The sequence below is a fragment of the Aethalodelphis obliquidens genome, unplaced genomic scaffold, assembly GCF_003676395.1.
Source record: "Aethalodelphis obliquidens isolate GAN/ISIS:26980383/991018 unplaced genomic scaffold, ASM367639v1 scaffold64, whole genome shotgun sequence".
Classification (NCBI taxonomy): Eukaryota; Metazoa; Chordata; class Mammalia; order Artiodactyla; family Delphinidae; genus Aethalodelphis; species Aethalodelphis obliquidens.
The window spans coordinates 7,381,828-7,394,696 of NW_020838008.1; positions in this window are offsets into that span (position 1 = coordinate 7,381,828).

Sequence of the window (12,869 nt, forward strand, 5' to 3'; positions counted from 1 at the left end):
TAATCTTGTTCAGAGTTGTGTAATCAGAAGATTACACAAGGAGATTTACAACAATTTAGCCTGGTCCTCTTTTGTCATAATCAAGAAACACAGACTGAGAAAGGTTAGTGGACTTACCTCAAGTTCAATAACACTTTATTGGAGTGGGTTCATGCGTAGATGGACCCTCAAGGTCCCTGACAATCTCTGGTGAATCTTTGTGGTGTTCTGATTTCAAAGCATGAGAATGCCTTATGTCTTCCCACATACAGCAATGCCAGTGAAACTGCAAGAAGGGGTACTTTAAAATGAGCCTTTTAAATTTCATTCTTTAGTATGTGTATGAGCAGAATGCAAATGGTGCCAATTCCATTATCTTTTGCACAAAATGTTCCCCTCTCAGGGCCAAATCAGGGGTAGGAAATATGGAACTGTGCCCCAAGTACGTCAAGGGCAGCTGGCCACTTCTGTTTCTAGATCCCAAACACCTGCATTTCTCAAAAGCTGGGGCTGTTTCAGAAGAGACGTTTGGAAGTCATCAATATACTGCTTACTTACTGTGGATTTGAGAACCTTGAAATGTCAAGTTTTAGCTTGAGGCCAAGTTGGATTTGTGAGCCCTCATACTGATGGGTGATGAGATCATTTACATTGGATTATACCTCTGGTGTGTGAGCAATTCCGTAAATGATGAATACAGTGGGAATTACTGCAGTATGTCTGCTGGACACTTTTATAAAATAGCTCTCTCATCTCACCTCCTAGGTGTGCAATCTTCAATCAGGAAACATATTTGAAGCAGGAAATCAGTTCGCAAGCCTAGGGCTGTATCATCTGCTCCTGTCTCCTTTGCAGAGTGTAATTTTGTCCACTGCCACGTTGTGAAGTAGACAGCTATAGGACAGTGATTCCTGGCCAGAAAATAATGCACTCTGAAAAATGCCTCCAAAGTTGTGGCCGACCATTTGCTGACTATTGTTAGAAAATTATGATTAACATGTTGAGAGAGAGAGGGAGAGAGAAAGTCATTTCTTTATAAATACGTGGAGAAGCCAGGCACTGAGCTAGATTCTGGGAATTTAGTCACTTGTAATATGAACATGTCCTTGATTCTCACTGAGCTTTCAAACTAGCTGTGATATAGGCAGTTTTAATGTGGTAAGTTCTGCAACAAATTAAATGAAGAGTGTTAAAGTAATGAATAGTAAAATAACTTAAGTCAAGATACCTTTGCTACTTGTTCCTGAAGAAGCTACACTTAAATGGACCGTTGAATCAGTCAGGTGAATACTGGGGTAGTAATACTGAATGTTTCTAAAGAAAAATGCATGTGTGTAGGATTAGGGTTGAAATAAAACCAGAACTGCAAGGAAAATCCAAACAGGTCAGTCATATTGTGTCCTGTGCTTTTCCCATTGTTTGCTGTGTAATATAGATAGTTTGGGTGGCTTCTACTGGTTGTTAATGAATTCATTTATCTCTTCATGCATTCAACAGTCCTGTAATCAGTGCTCGATATGTTTCTAGCACTATGATGGTCACTTGCCCTATGAGCTGAAAGCTGGATTTCATCTAAATTCTTGATACTTCAGAGTCAACCGTTGAATCAACTAGGAGTTTGTTTTGATGCTAGTAATAAAAATGTGATTACAGTGGCTTAAACACATAAAGGTTTTTTTTCTTTTTTGTAGAAGTCTAGATGTAGATTGCTTGGAGAAATAAAAGTTTTCTGTAGTTTCCAGTACTCTTGTAAAAAGCCCTAGCTTCCCTAGTCACAGGTATTGGTATAATATGAAGGCAGAAAATGCTTGCTTTCATGTTCCTTAGAAACATCTTACTCTTTACTTACCATAAGAATTAGATTTGTGCCATTTATCTAGTTAATTGCTCTGATCCGAGAGAACCAAATGGTTCCAGCCTGGAGTACGTCCCTAAGTTAAGAGCCAAGGTGTTAGGAAGACTGGAGCAATACCTCCTTAGGCATTTCCATTTTAAAAAGAGATGAAGCTCAGAACTTGGAGACATCTCTCTCTCTTAAAAGTCACAAAAGATACCCAGTGGTTTATCTGGCCCCTGGAAAGATATATTTACCTTCCAAAAAGGTTACGGTAAGAACTCAGGACCCTTGCCATCCCATTTCTAAGGGATTATCATCCTATCAGCAAAATTTTTCTCCTCCCCTTTCTGGATCAGTAATGGCTGTCTCTTTCCTGAATATAACTGGAGAAAATCTATTATCTGTTCCTGCTCTATGGAGTATCTAACTATCAACATTGGACATTTGACCTGACTTTCACCTGGTCACTCCAGGGCTTAAGGCCTGGGCAAGAGGAGGTAGAGTGATAGACTTAGCTACTGCAAGGTAATTAATAAGGAATCAGTCTGAACCACAGCATCTCATGTTCACATTCAAGATAAAATTAATAAACACGAATATTAAAAACTCAACATGAGTTCAGCACAGGTACAATAATATCAGGAAGCCATTAAGAATCCAGGGTTCTTCAATCATTTCTTAGCTTGTGATTCCTATTCTCAAAATCATGATATGGCTTCTGGAGCTCCAACTATTACAGTCATATTTCCAGGCAAGAAATAAGAGAGAGGGCAGAGGGACAAAATGATATTTCTGGAAATCCTTCCCTGAAACTACTCAGATTTAATTCATCATCCCCATCTTCAAAGGAGGCTAAGGAATACAGTATTATTTTCACTTTGACACAATTTAGGGGATCTGTTAATAAAGGAGAAAGTAAACACGGATAGCATTAGTTTCTCTTTCAACCATATACTTCAAGAAAGAAGAAAACTGATGGAAAATTATGATTCTTTTAGTCCAAACACTTCATTTTCTTGGGGATTCTAAGGCCACAGGTAGGTACAGTGACTTGATTAAGGACATAGATGATTCATAACAATGAATGATTGCCGTCTCAACTGATTCTTTGTGCAACAATCTCCTCGCTTTACCTGCAGACCTCCATATTTTCAAGTATTGGATAGTTTAGCAGAAAAGGTAGTGTTTCCACAAGACTACCTGTGAGCATGTAATTCGATATGCCAAAACACATCACAGGAAATAAAAAATAGGGGAGTTGGTAAATATTTCTGATTTTTCACTGTTTCCAGAAAAGTTAGTATTGCTAACATAGTTTTTTTCTGGATCTCTTGTCATTACAATTTTGGTAAAAGTGTTAAGAAGGACATTTCGACATCATGTGTTTGGCCAGGTTGCAGCTAAAGTCACAAAGTCCCACTTAGTAGGTCTTTCTGCACTATAGTTATTAATTCTTTTATTCAGTGACTATTTTGTTGGGGACTGCTCTGTGCCAGGCATTGTATTAGACATCTACTTTAACTAGGTAACTTGTAACTCTTGTTAACAAGGGTAATGACAGATGCTCATGAACACTTTGTTCTTCAGACAAGTAGGGTTATTTATTGACCTAAGTTTCAACCATTTCCACAAAGTTGTCTTACTAAGTTATGAATGAAATCTCAATTCTTATTTGCAATATGCATCCATGGGCCAGGTACCCCTAATATTATCCTGGCATTGCTATTCCAGCATTTGAATTAGATCTTGGTAAAGTGTTCATGTGATGATCATACTAGATATTTAAAAGTGTCTTTTGTTCCTCAACAAAAATAGAGAAAAGAAAGACAGAAAAGAGAAAGAAGGACACAGATATAGAGAACAAACTAGAGGTTCCCAGTGGGGAGAGGGAAGGAGAGATAGGGGTATGGGATTAAGAGACACAAACTACTATGTATAAAAGAAATAAGTGACAGGGTTATATTGTACAGTACAGGGAAATATACCCATTATTTTGTGATAACTTTAAATAGAGTATAATCTATAAAAATATCGAATCACTATGTTATATACCTGAATAATATTGTAAATTGACTATATTTCAATTAAAAAAAAGAAAAGAGGGAGAAGAAGGAAGGAGGGAAGGGGAGAATATCTTTCTCATGAGATATTATTGAGAATTAATATGGGGCTTTTTTAAAATTGGAAATAAGATTTAGAAAATGTTTATTAGAATATGTAGCAAATAGTAGACCCTCAATAAATGGTAACAATTATTCTAACACTTTCTAACCCTCCCTGCCTTCCCTCCCTCCCACCTTTCCTTTCTCCCCTATTTCTTTCCTTTTTTCTTTTTTTCCACTCTTCTTCCTTTAAAGAAATACTGCAAATGTAGTTTTATTTCCTCTTTCATCTCTTAATGGCGTTACAGATGTATAGTGTCAAAATCTTAGCTGAAAGGGCATATGTAAGGACAGGGAAATTTGTACATTACAGAGTCAAAGTTGGTAAAACAATGTCAAAATGTAGAATGAGACTCCTCTTTCTTCATCTCTCTGCACATGTAGTCAACCTCCTATAGGTGTTCTCAGTTCTTTCTTCTGTTACCCTACTCTGCCTCTTTTTTCTTCTCTCTGTCCCTTTTCATTTTTCTTAGTTGCACCAACTATTTCTTTCAGAGGCATGTCATTTATCATTGTCTTATTGGCAGTAAAGATATTAACAAAGGAAGCAGTAAAAGTTGTGTAGTTTGTATGTATTACATTGAAAATCTCTGTTCTGTCTGCCAAGGCTGAACAACCCTAACTGATCTTAATCTGGAAATCAAATTGCCTCCCATTCCTGCTGCTTGTCAGTTGTCTTTGGCATGGTTTGTAGTCCCACTGAAGTCTTTAGCCAAATAAAAGTCACTTCAGGCAGACAATTATCTATTATCTTTGTCTCTTTCAGACCCTACCTTGTATCTTTGCTTACCACTGCATAGTCTGAAGATTAGTCAGATCTTCATGGCAAAGAATAATAGGATTTTGAGCTCTCTTGGAAGGATGACCAGAAAACAGATTAGGGATTTGGCAGTATCCTTAGTTTGCCCTGCCCTTTCCTGTTTTGCCATTTGACTTTAGCTAAGGCATCTTAACCGTTCTGTCTTTACTTTTCCTCATCAGTAGGGAGTAAATAACAAAGGCTCGCAGGGTTGTTAAAAGGAATGTTATCAACTTATTTTTGATGAGTGTTTTAAGTCAGGAGAATTGAGTTCACTGACTTTTACAGTTGCTCTGGGATAAAAATTCATTAGTCCCAGTGATACATTTAAGCTACTAGGATGCATATTTCAAATGATTCTCCTTCTGAGGAACCTGATTCTTTTAAAACAAGCTACTTTCATATGTATTCTTTGTGTGAGAGCATTTTTAAATGATGAATAACTATACCTTCTCTCTGTGCAAAATTTGTATTTGATAATGAAGATAGGCCTCGTGCTTTGCTGTTTGTGGCAGAGACATGCTTAGATGGGAATAAATGCCCTCAGGTCTGAATTCTGCTTTCCCTGGCAGAGGTGCCCATGTTCAGGTAGGAATATCTTGGGAAAAAATGGAGGAGATATCTTCCTTTCTTTGTCTGTATGAGCAAAGGGTGGGTGGGTGGGTGGAGAGTCAAATAGAAACATAGACTATATTGCCAAAGAGTGTATTTATGAAAAGAAAAATAAGGTGGTAGTTTGCCTATGTTAGAGTGGTAGATAACTCTTTTACACTGACTGAGTTTAGTTAGTAACTTCAAGATCTTTATCATCTATTATGCAACAACCCTTTTCACTTAAACAGTCTAAGGTAAAGATCTTTACACTGGTGGTGGAAAAGGAGTTGGGGAGGAAGTGTTCAAATTTAAATTCAGTTTATATATATATATATACATATATATATATATATATGTATGATTAAGTTAAGCTTCCAACCTCTTCTTTCTACTCATAAGTACTTCTTGGCTCTTTAATCTGAACTAAATTTATTGAAATGTTTGGCGAGATAATAATGGTATAATTTGACAAGCCAAGGCCTTCCCTGTGATGCCCCTCAGGCTTACTAAATTAATGGGAAAATGTCCCCTAAAGCCAATAACTTTGTCTCAATTCCTGGGGCCTTTCGTAGATCTTTTCCATCAACCCTGGAAAGAAGAAATTCACTTAACCTTTTTTTAAGGCTCTCAGGACCAACAGTATATTTAAGGAGGTGCCTCTAAGTAATAACTCTCCCATCATAATATTACAATCATGCATTAGAGGGTGATTTTTCTAATGATGTATTACTCAAAATGTGGTGCTAGCAGGATATCAGCAAGGGAGATCATAAAATTTTATTTAACCTTTTGTTCATTTAAAGGCTCCAATACTCTCTAATTTATTTATTATACATGGGAAGCGGGGAATGACAATAACCTCAAAAGCTATGAGAGCTGCGTGCTATTTTATTCACTGTGTTCAGAAAATATACCTCACCAATGGTTCAAGGAAAAGATTTAAAACCCCCAATTAAAAATGCTTGTAAGACTCACAAGAGCAAAAGTAATGAATAGAGACCGCGTAGAGTGAATGTATCTGAGATGCAAACAAAGCCTACTGGTCTGCAGATAAGAGAAACTCAATACTACTATTTTTAGTCTTTTTAATGAAAGCATTTTCAAATAATATTATGGCTTTTTCATCTATATACCAAGGAGAATAATCGTTGCTTAATTCCAGAATGATTCCAAGGCACCATTTTACCAGTCTTCCATGGGATCCATTATGGGCCCATCATGGAATGATGAGCACCAAGCTCAGGGCTGCATTCCATGCAGACTCTTCTGAGACATGAAGGGATCTCACTGTAACATTTCCATTATGGTGATGATTTATGCGTACACAATAACCCACATAAAGCTATTAGCACACTGCTTGGCACGTAGTAGTCATTTCTCACTAAATGGCAGCTATTATTTTTTGTTAATTGCCGCTTAGTGTTAAGTTAAATCATGAATGACATTTTATCATAATAATACATTTATTAGACTAAACACTGCCTTTAAACTTCAGTGCAGCTTTAATTCAAAGAGTGTAAGTCAATTCATGTTAGTAAAGGTTCTTTTACAATACTATTCTGAAAAATTTAAACGGAAACTCATGACACTCAATTATCCCAAAAATTCAATACTAAAATGTTATTCATGCCTAAATTATCTGGCTTCATCTAACAGGAATGTATTTTATCTGAATTATCGTTCAGCTATCTTGATTTCTGCACGCACATACGTTCTCTGTGTCCTCTGTAAGGTGCAGTTGGATTTCTTCAGCTTGAAGTGTGACCCAGTTAGCTTCCCACCAGGCACGTAAGGCCTGTTGAGAGATGATGCCTTTGAAGCCCACTGTGCATTTCTAAAATGGTTCTAGCCTTTTCAGAGATGTGACAATTAGTGATTGCAGAGACGGAACTCAATTATTTAAACCTACTTAGAAAAACTTCCTCTAAGCCACAGAAATATATACTCACAGTGCTAACATTGTGAGTTAATCTGCAAACTCTGTTTCGTAACTTTCATAGTTGAACTTTTATTTATTAAAAAAACCCTTTCTTTACACCCAGGCAGCAATATTTATTTACATGTTTTCTGGGTGATACCTCAAGTAGAAATTGAATTGGCCATTCAAACCCTTGTGAGCAGTGAGCCAGGGCTTGAAAGTACGGCATATTTTAGGGTAGACTCAAAGGAGGAAGGAACTTACCAAGCAAATCTTCTCAATAGGAGTTTAAAAACAACGAGCATATTGTCATGGAATTCGCTTAAAATACCTCAGAGCTAAAGCTTAGTGTTTTTTAAAGGTTAATGTTTTTGATACATTAAAGCTTTCTTCAGAAACTAGGATGTTAAAAAAAAAAATTACCTTTCGAGACTAAAAATCAGCGCCTAATGGGACAGAGAACTGGCGTGCAGTTTGCGATAGCAGTAGATAAAAGGGCTCAGGTTGTGGTGGTAAATTTTGTGTGTCAACTTGACTGGCCATGGGGTGCCCAGATTAGATGTTGCTTGTGGGTGTGTCTGTGAGGGTGTTTCTGGTAGAGATTAGCATCTGAATTGCTGGACTCAGTAAAGTAGATTGCCCTTCTCAAAGTGGTCATCATCTAACACATTGAGGGCCTGAATAGAACAAAAGGCTGAGGAAGGAGGAATTTGCCCCTAGTTTCCTGCCTCACTGCTTGAACTGAGCCATCTCATCTCATCTCATCTCCTCGGGCACTTCGACTCAGATTACTCCACTGGCTCCCCTGGTTCTCAGACCTTTGAACTCGGACTGAATTACACCTACCCCCCAGCTTTCCTGATCTCCAGTTTGCAGATGGCAGACCGTGGGACTTCTCAGCCTCCATGATGGAGTGAACCAATTTCTATATATGTATCTTTGCTGGTTCTCTTTCTCTGGAGAACCCTGACTAATGCACAGATTTACTGTATTAATATGTATAATTATAGTCAGTTAGAAGAGGTTGGTCAACCATGGGAAAAGAAGGTAGTTAAGGGAGTAAAGGCAAACCTTGGTAATGCCCACTAAACCTTCAGTCAAGAGATTTGCAATATTCTAGTTCCATTAGTAAAGTCATTTACAATATGGGGCAGATAGATTTAGTTAACTCAGGTTAATACCAGTGATCACGGTGTGTTAAACAGACCTCAGCAGAAAGTAGCTAGAAGTAAATAACAGGATGTCAGAGCGCTGGCTAAGGATTTAAATGCAACCAACTATATTTACCCATGTCAAGGGAACCCATCAACTAAGGGACGACCCTCAACTCTGGATGGTGGGGGACAGATACAGTGCTGAAGAACCCACAAAGGTGATAAGAGAGGAAGAGTCAATTTTAAATACTTGAATCCCAGAGGTGTCTTTTTTTTTTTTTTTTTGGCTGCTCCGTGGCTTGGCCTGTGGGAAGGATCTTAGTTCCCAACCAGGGACCGAACCTGGGCCCCCTGCAGTGGAAGTGCAGAGTCCTAGCCACTTGACCACCCAGGGAATTATCATTACAGACATCTAGTAAATATTTCCTGCCCTTCTTCCCATCTCTCTCTCTACTTTGCTTCTACCCTGGAGGTATAGAGCAAAACAAAACTGTGGTTAGGAAGATGGGGAATAAGTGTTTGAAATGGTTGGGGTTGGTAGACAATAAAACCCGTTTTCTTCACTGCAGGCTTCCTACTTATAGCAGGAAGAAGAGATTTTGAAGTTTTGATCATTACCTGAGACTGAGTGTTTCAAGAGCAGAAGTGTGGGTAAATGTGCAACCTAAAGGACCATAGAATGACTAAGGAAGTCAGGGAGCTGGTTGAATTTTTTTTTTTTTTCAGGGCCAAGGAAAGAATATTCTATAGATAAATGTAAAGGCATAGTAGAAGGCAAAATAAAGTTGCTTTCTATTTGACATAATGCACACAAAAGGTGATGGAAGTTTATTGAAAGGAAACACAGTGATGAAGGGAGATGGGACACTTTTTCATGAGCTACATTGCCTGGCCTAATGGATAACTGAACTGATACTTTGGACCATATTGCATCTTTACTGGCCAATTGATGTTTTGAGTAGTCTGTTGTTAACCATGATTCAACTTCTTTGTTCAGATTTGGTGCTACTGTTGTTACTAGTCACTGACAGCTTCTCTATTTGTTCGTCTACTTGATGGCTTCTGCTTATTCGTAATTTTGACTCCCTACCTTCTTCCTGTGTGTCTCCCAACTTCTATTAACCTTTCTGCCTATGTCCCACTCTTTCTTTTTTTTTTTTTTGTGCAAACTCTGTAAGAGGTACCTTAATGGCCTTATTTATGAGCACAGAGCATTCTTTTTTTTTCTCTGATTTGATTTTTTTAAATAGATCTTTATTGGAGTATAATTGCTTCACAATACCACGTTCGTTTCTGTTGCACAGCAAAGCAAATCAGCTATATGCATTCACATATCCCCACATCCCCTCCCTCTTGAGCCTCCATCCCATCCTCCCTATCCCACCCCTCTAGGTCATCGCAAGCACCTGTGCTATGCTGCTACTTCCCACCAGCCAACTATTTTACATTCGGCAGTGTATATACGTAGAGCAGAGCATTCTTTCTGAGTGTAGTTCTTGTGATAGAGTACTTCATAGACCATTGTCAATATTGTAGAGCTACACTGTTCAATATGGCAGCTACTAGTCACATGAGATCACTGAGCAGTTGAAATGTGGCTAGTGTGAGCTGAGATGTGCTAGAAATGTAAAATATACATATAATTTTTAAGACTTAGAATGGAAAAAAATACTGTAAATATCTCGTTAATAAAATTTTATGTTGAATACATAAATGCATAAATTTGATTACATAAAATGATATTTTGAAATTATATCTTGAAACAAAATATAATATTAAAATTAATTTCACTTATTTCTTTTTACTTTTTTAATGTAGCTACTAGAAATTCTAAAATGACATATATGGCTTGCGTGTGTGACTTACATTACATTTCTGTGGTATTGTGATGTCCTCCTTCTTAATCCTAGACCAGTTACCAGATTGTAATCTCATATGGTACAGAACAAGGCACACCTTGATTAAGGAATTACTTCTGGACACATTTTTTGAAAAATAATATTTCATGGATTTACTACCAAGAGACGGAATGAAGTTTATTTATTTTTTTGTTTTTACTGTTACTGTATATAATACAACATTTTTTCTGCATTAGATGCTATTTTATAGCACTTTATAAAGTGTTTTCACAGATATTATCATTTTAACTTTATAAATGATCTTTTGGGCATGAACTCTGGTTGTCCTTTTACAGATGAGAGCTGGAATTCAGAGAGGAAAAAAGCATTACCCCATGTACAGATACATATAGCGGAACCAAAAATACGTCCCCAATTCACTAGCATTATGAAGTTTGTCTTTGGAGTCAGGCCAGCCTTGGTTTGTGTATTGTATCTGTTACTTACTGACCCATGACCTTTGGGGAAGTTACTTATTATTATTTTTAATCACATAGGAATAGAAGAAGGAGTGAAAAATACTGGCACATTGTTGGTTCCTAACATGATAATTTACATCCAATTCCAAATCTGTGCCTCTCAACAGGGATGGCTAAACCAAAATTGCTAGTTAACAGAAATAAAAACTGATTAGAGATAAAAGTATTAGTTTTTTTAATGTATACATTTTCTATATAGCGACATAACATGTTCATCCATCTGTTAAGGAATGTTCTCTGAAACTCTCTCCTATTCAGTTTTTTAAAAATCTTAGTTTGTATTATAAAAACATATAAAAAAGTAAACCAACAGTTTTGAAAATGTATAATAATTTGGAAGTAGAAATTGAAAAAATCATCTTTCATATTTTTGGTCTGGATTAGTGATATGACCATTATTGCCTGGGGAAAAGGGAAATATTTTCATGAAAATTTAAACCACCCTGAAAAGATGTAAAATTCTCTATTACCTAACCTGAACCAGTTTGTCCAACCTATATGTCCGTCTGCCTATCATCACCACTGTTTCCTCTCTGTTAAAAATTTCTTGGGACTTGCTGTATTTCAGTGAATGGTACCATAATTGTGCTAGTCACTCACGATCAAAATGTTAGTCATCTGATTTTCCTCCCATTGGATTTAATTAATTGTCAGGTTCTGCAGTCTGTCTCAGCAATGTCTACCAAATCTGTCTTACTGAATTAACTCTCAGACAGCTCTTGAGCTGCCTTAATTCAAGATTCCATCATTCCTCATCTGGATTATGGCAATCATTTCCTAAATCTACTTTCAGCTTCCATTCATACCCACCTCCAAATATCCTTTGCACAGAGGCCACAGCAATATTACTAAAACCCAATGCTTGTTTTATAAAATACAATTCTCTCCTTCATAGATGCCTTCTCAAACATTCACCATTATCTATAGGATTAAGTCCAGGTTCCTTAACATGTCAGAGATGCAGCATGATATGCCCCTCCCCTGCCATTCCTAACCTCATCTTGCATAATATTCTAACATACGCCTTCTGCTTTTACTCCATTTGTTCTATTTAGTTGGAGTCTTTTCCTGAATCTCACATCTCTCACTCCTGCCTTGTACAACTCTAACATTGTTTGTTCTCTATAATTGATTTTCCTGTCTTTTGAGTTCTTTGAGTTTTTAACCCAGCAAACCAAATTTTGTACTCACTGAATTATGGATTATTCAAGTATATCTACAGTACTAGCCCAGTGCATGCTATAGAAGTTCAATTAATTTTTTAAATTAATGAATGAAAGAATGAATAAATGAATGAATACCAGAGAGCTAGTGCTTAAAACTGATTTCACTAAAAGTGAGTCCAAAATAGTATGTTCTGCTTAGATACCTATAGGAAATCAGTCAAAACAATCACCTTGGTCCCTTAATTAATTTACTCAAGGTTTGCAAAACGTATCTAAGTCATAGGAATTTGGAATGTCTTCTCTCTTAAAAAATATATCTAAGTTTTGTTTTATTTAATCATTGCAGAGACTGGTTTTAGAGATTTGTACTGTGACACTAATGGGAAGGTTATATTTGTTGTTCTCCTCTCATGTGATAGGAAAACACTAGAAAAGAAAAATGCGTGTGTTTGGTGTATTCCAGATCAGAAAAATTCTTTGTAATCCTTGCATAATGAATTTATTGCTGTCTAGATGGCTCCCAAAGGATTAGAGGAATAATATAAGAGATCCCTGTGTAATAGGAAATACAATTTAGTGAAGGTCTGGAAGATTTTCCTAGATTGTGAGAAGCCACTTGAGCAACTTGAGAGTCTGGTTGCTGCCTTTGCCACGATCTAGTTCAAGTTGGGGAGCTAAGTCTTACACACTAATCCTGACATCCTAGGGCCTACAGGAAATCACAGTGATTGACTGCTCTCTGTTGAGCTAAAGACAATGTGCCTTGACCTCTTCAAGATGCCACCCCACGGCTCAAGTGATGAGCTCATATTTGTTCCTCTAGCTTTAAGAGGACCTTATTCTACCTTTCTTCCTATCCCACTAAACTAAATTTAGTATTCAT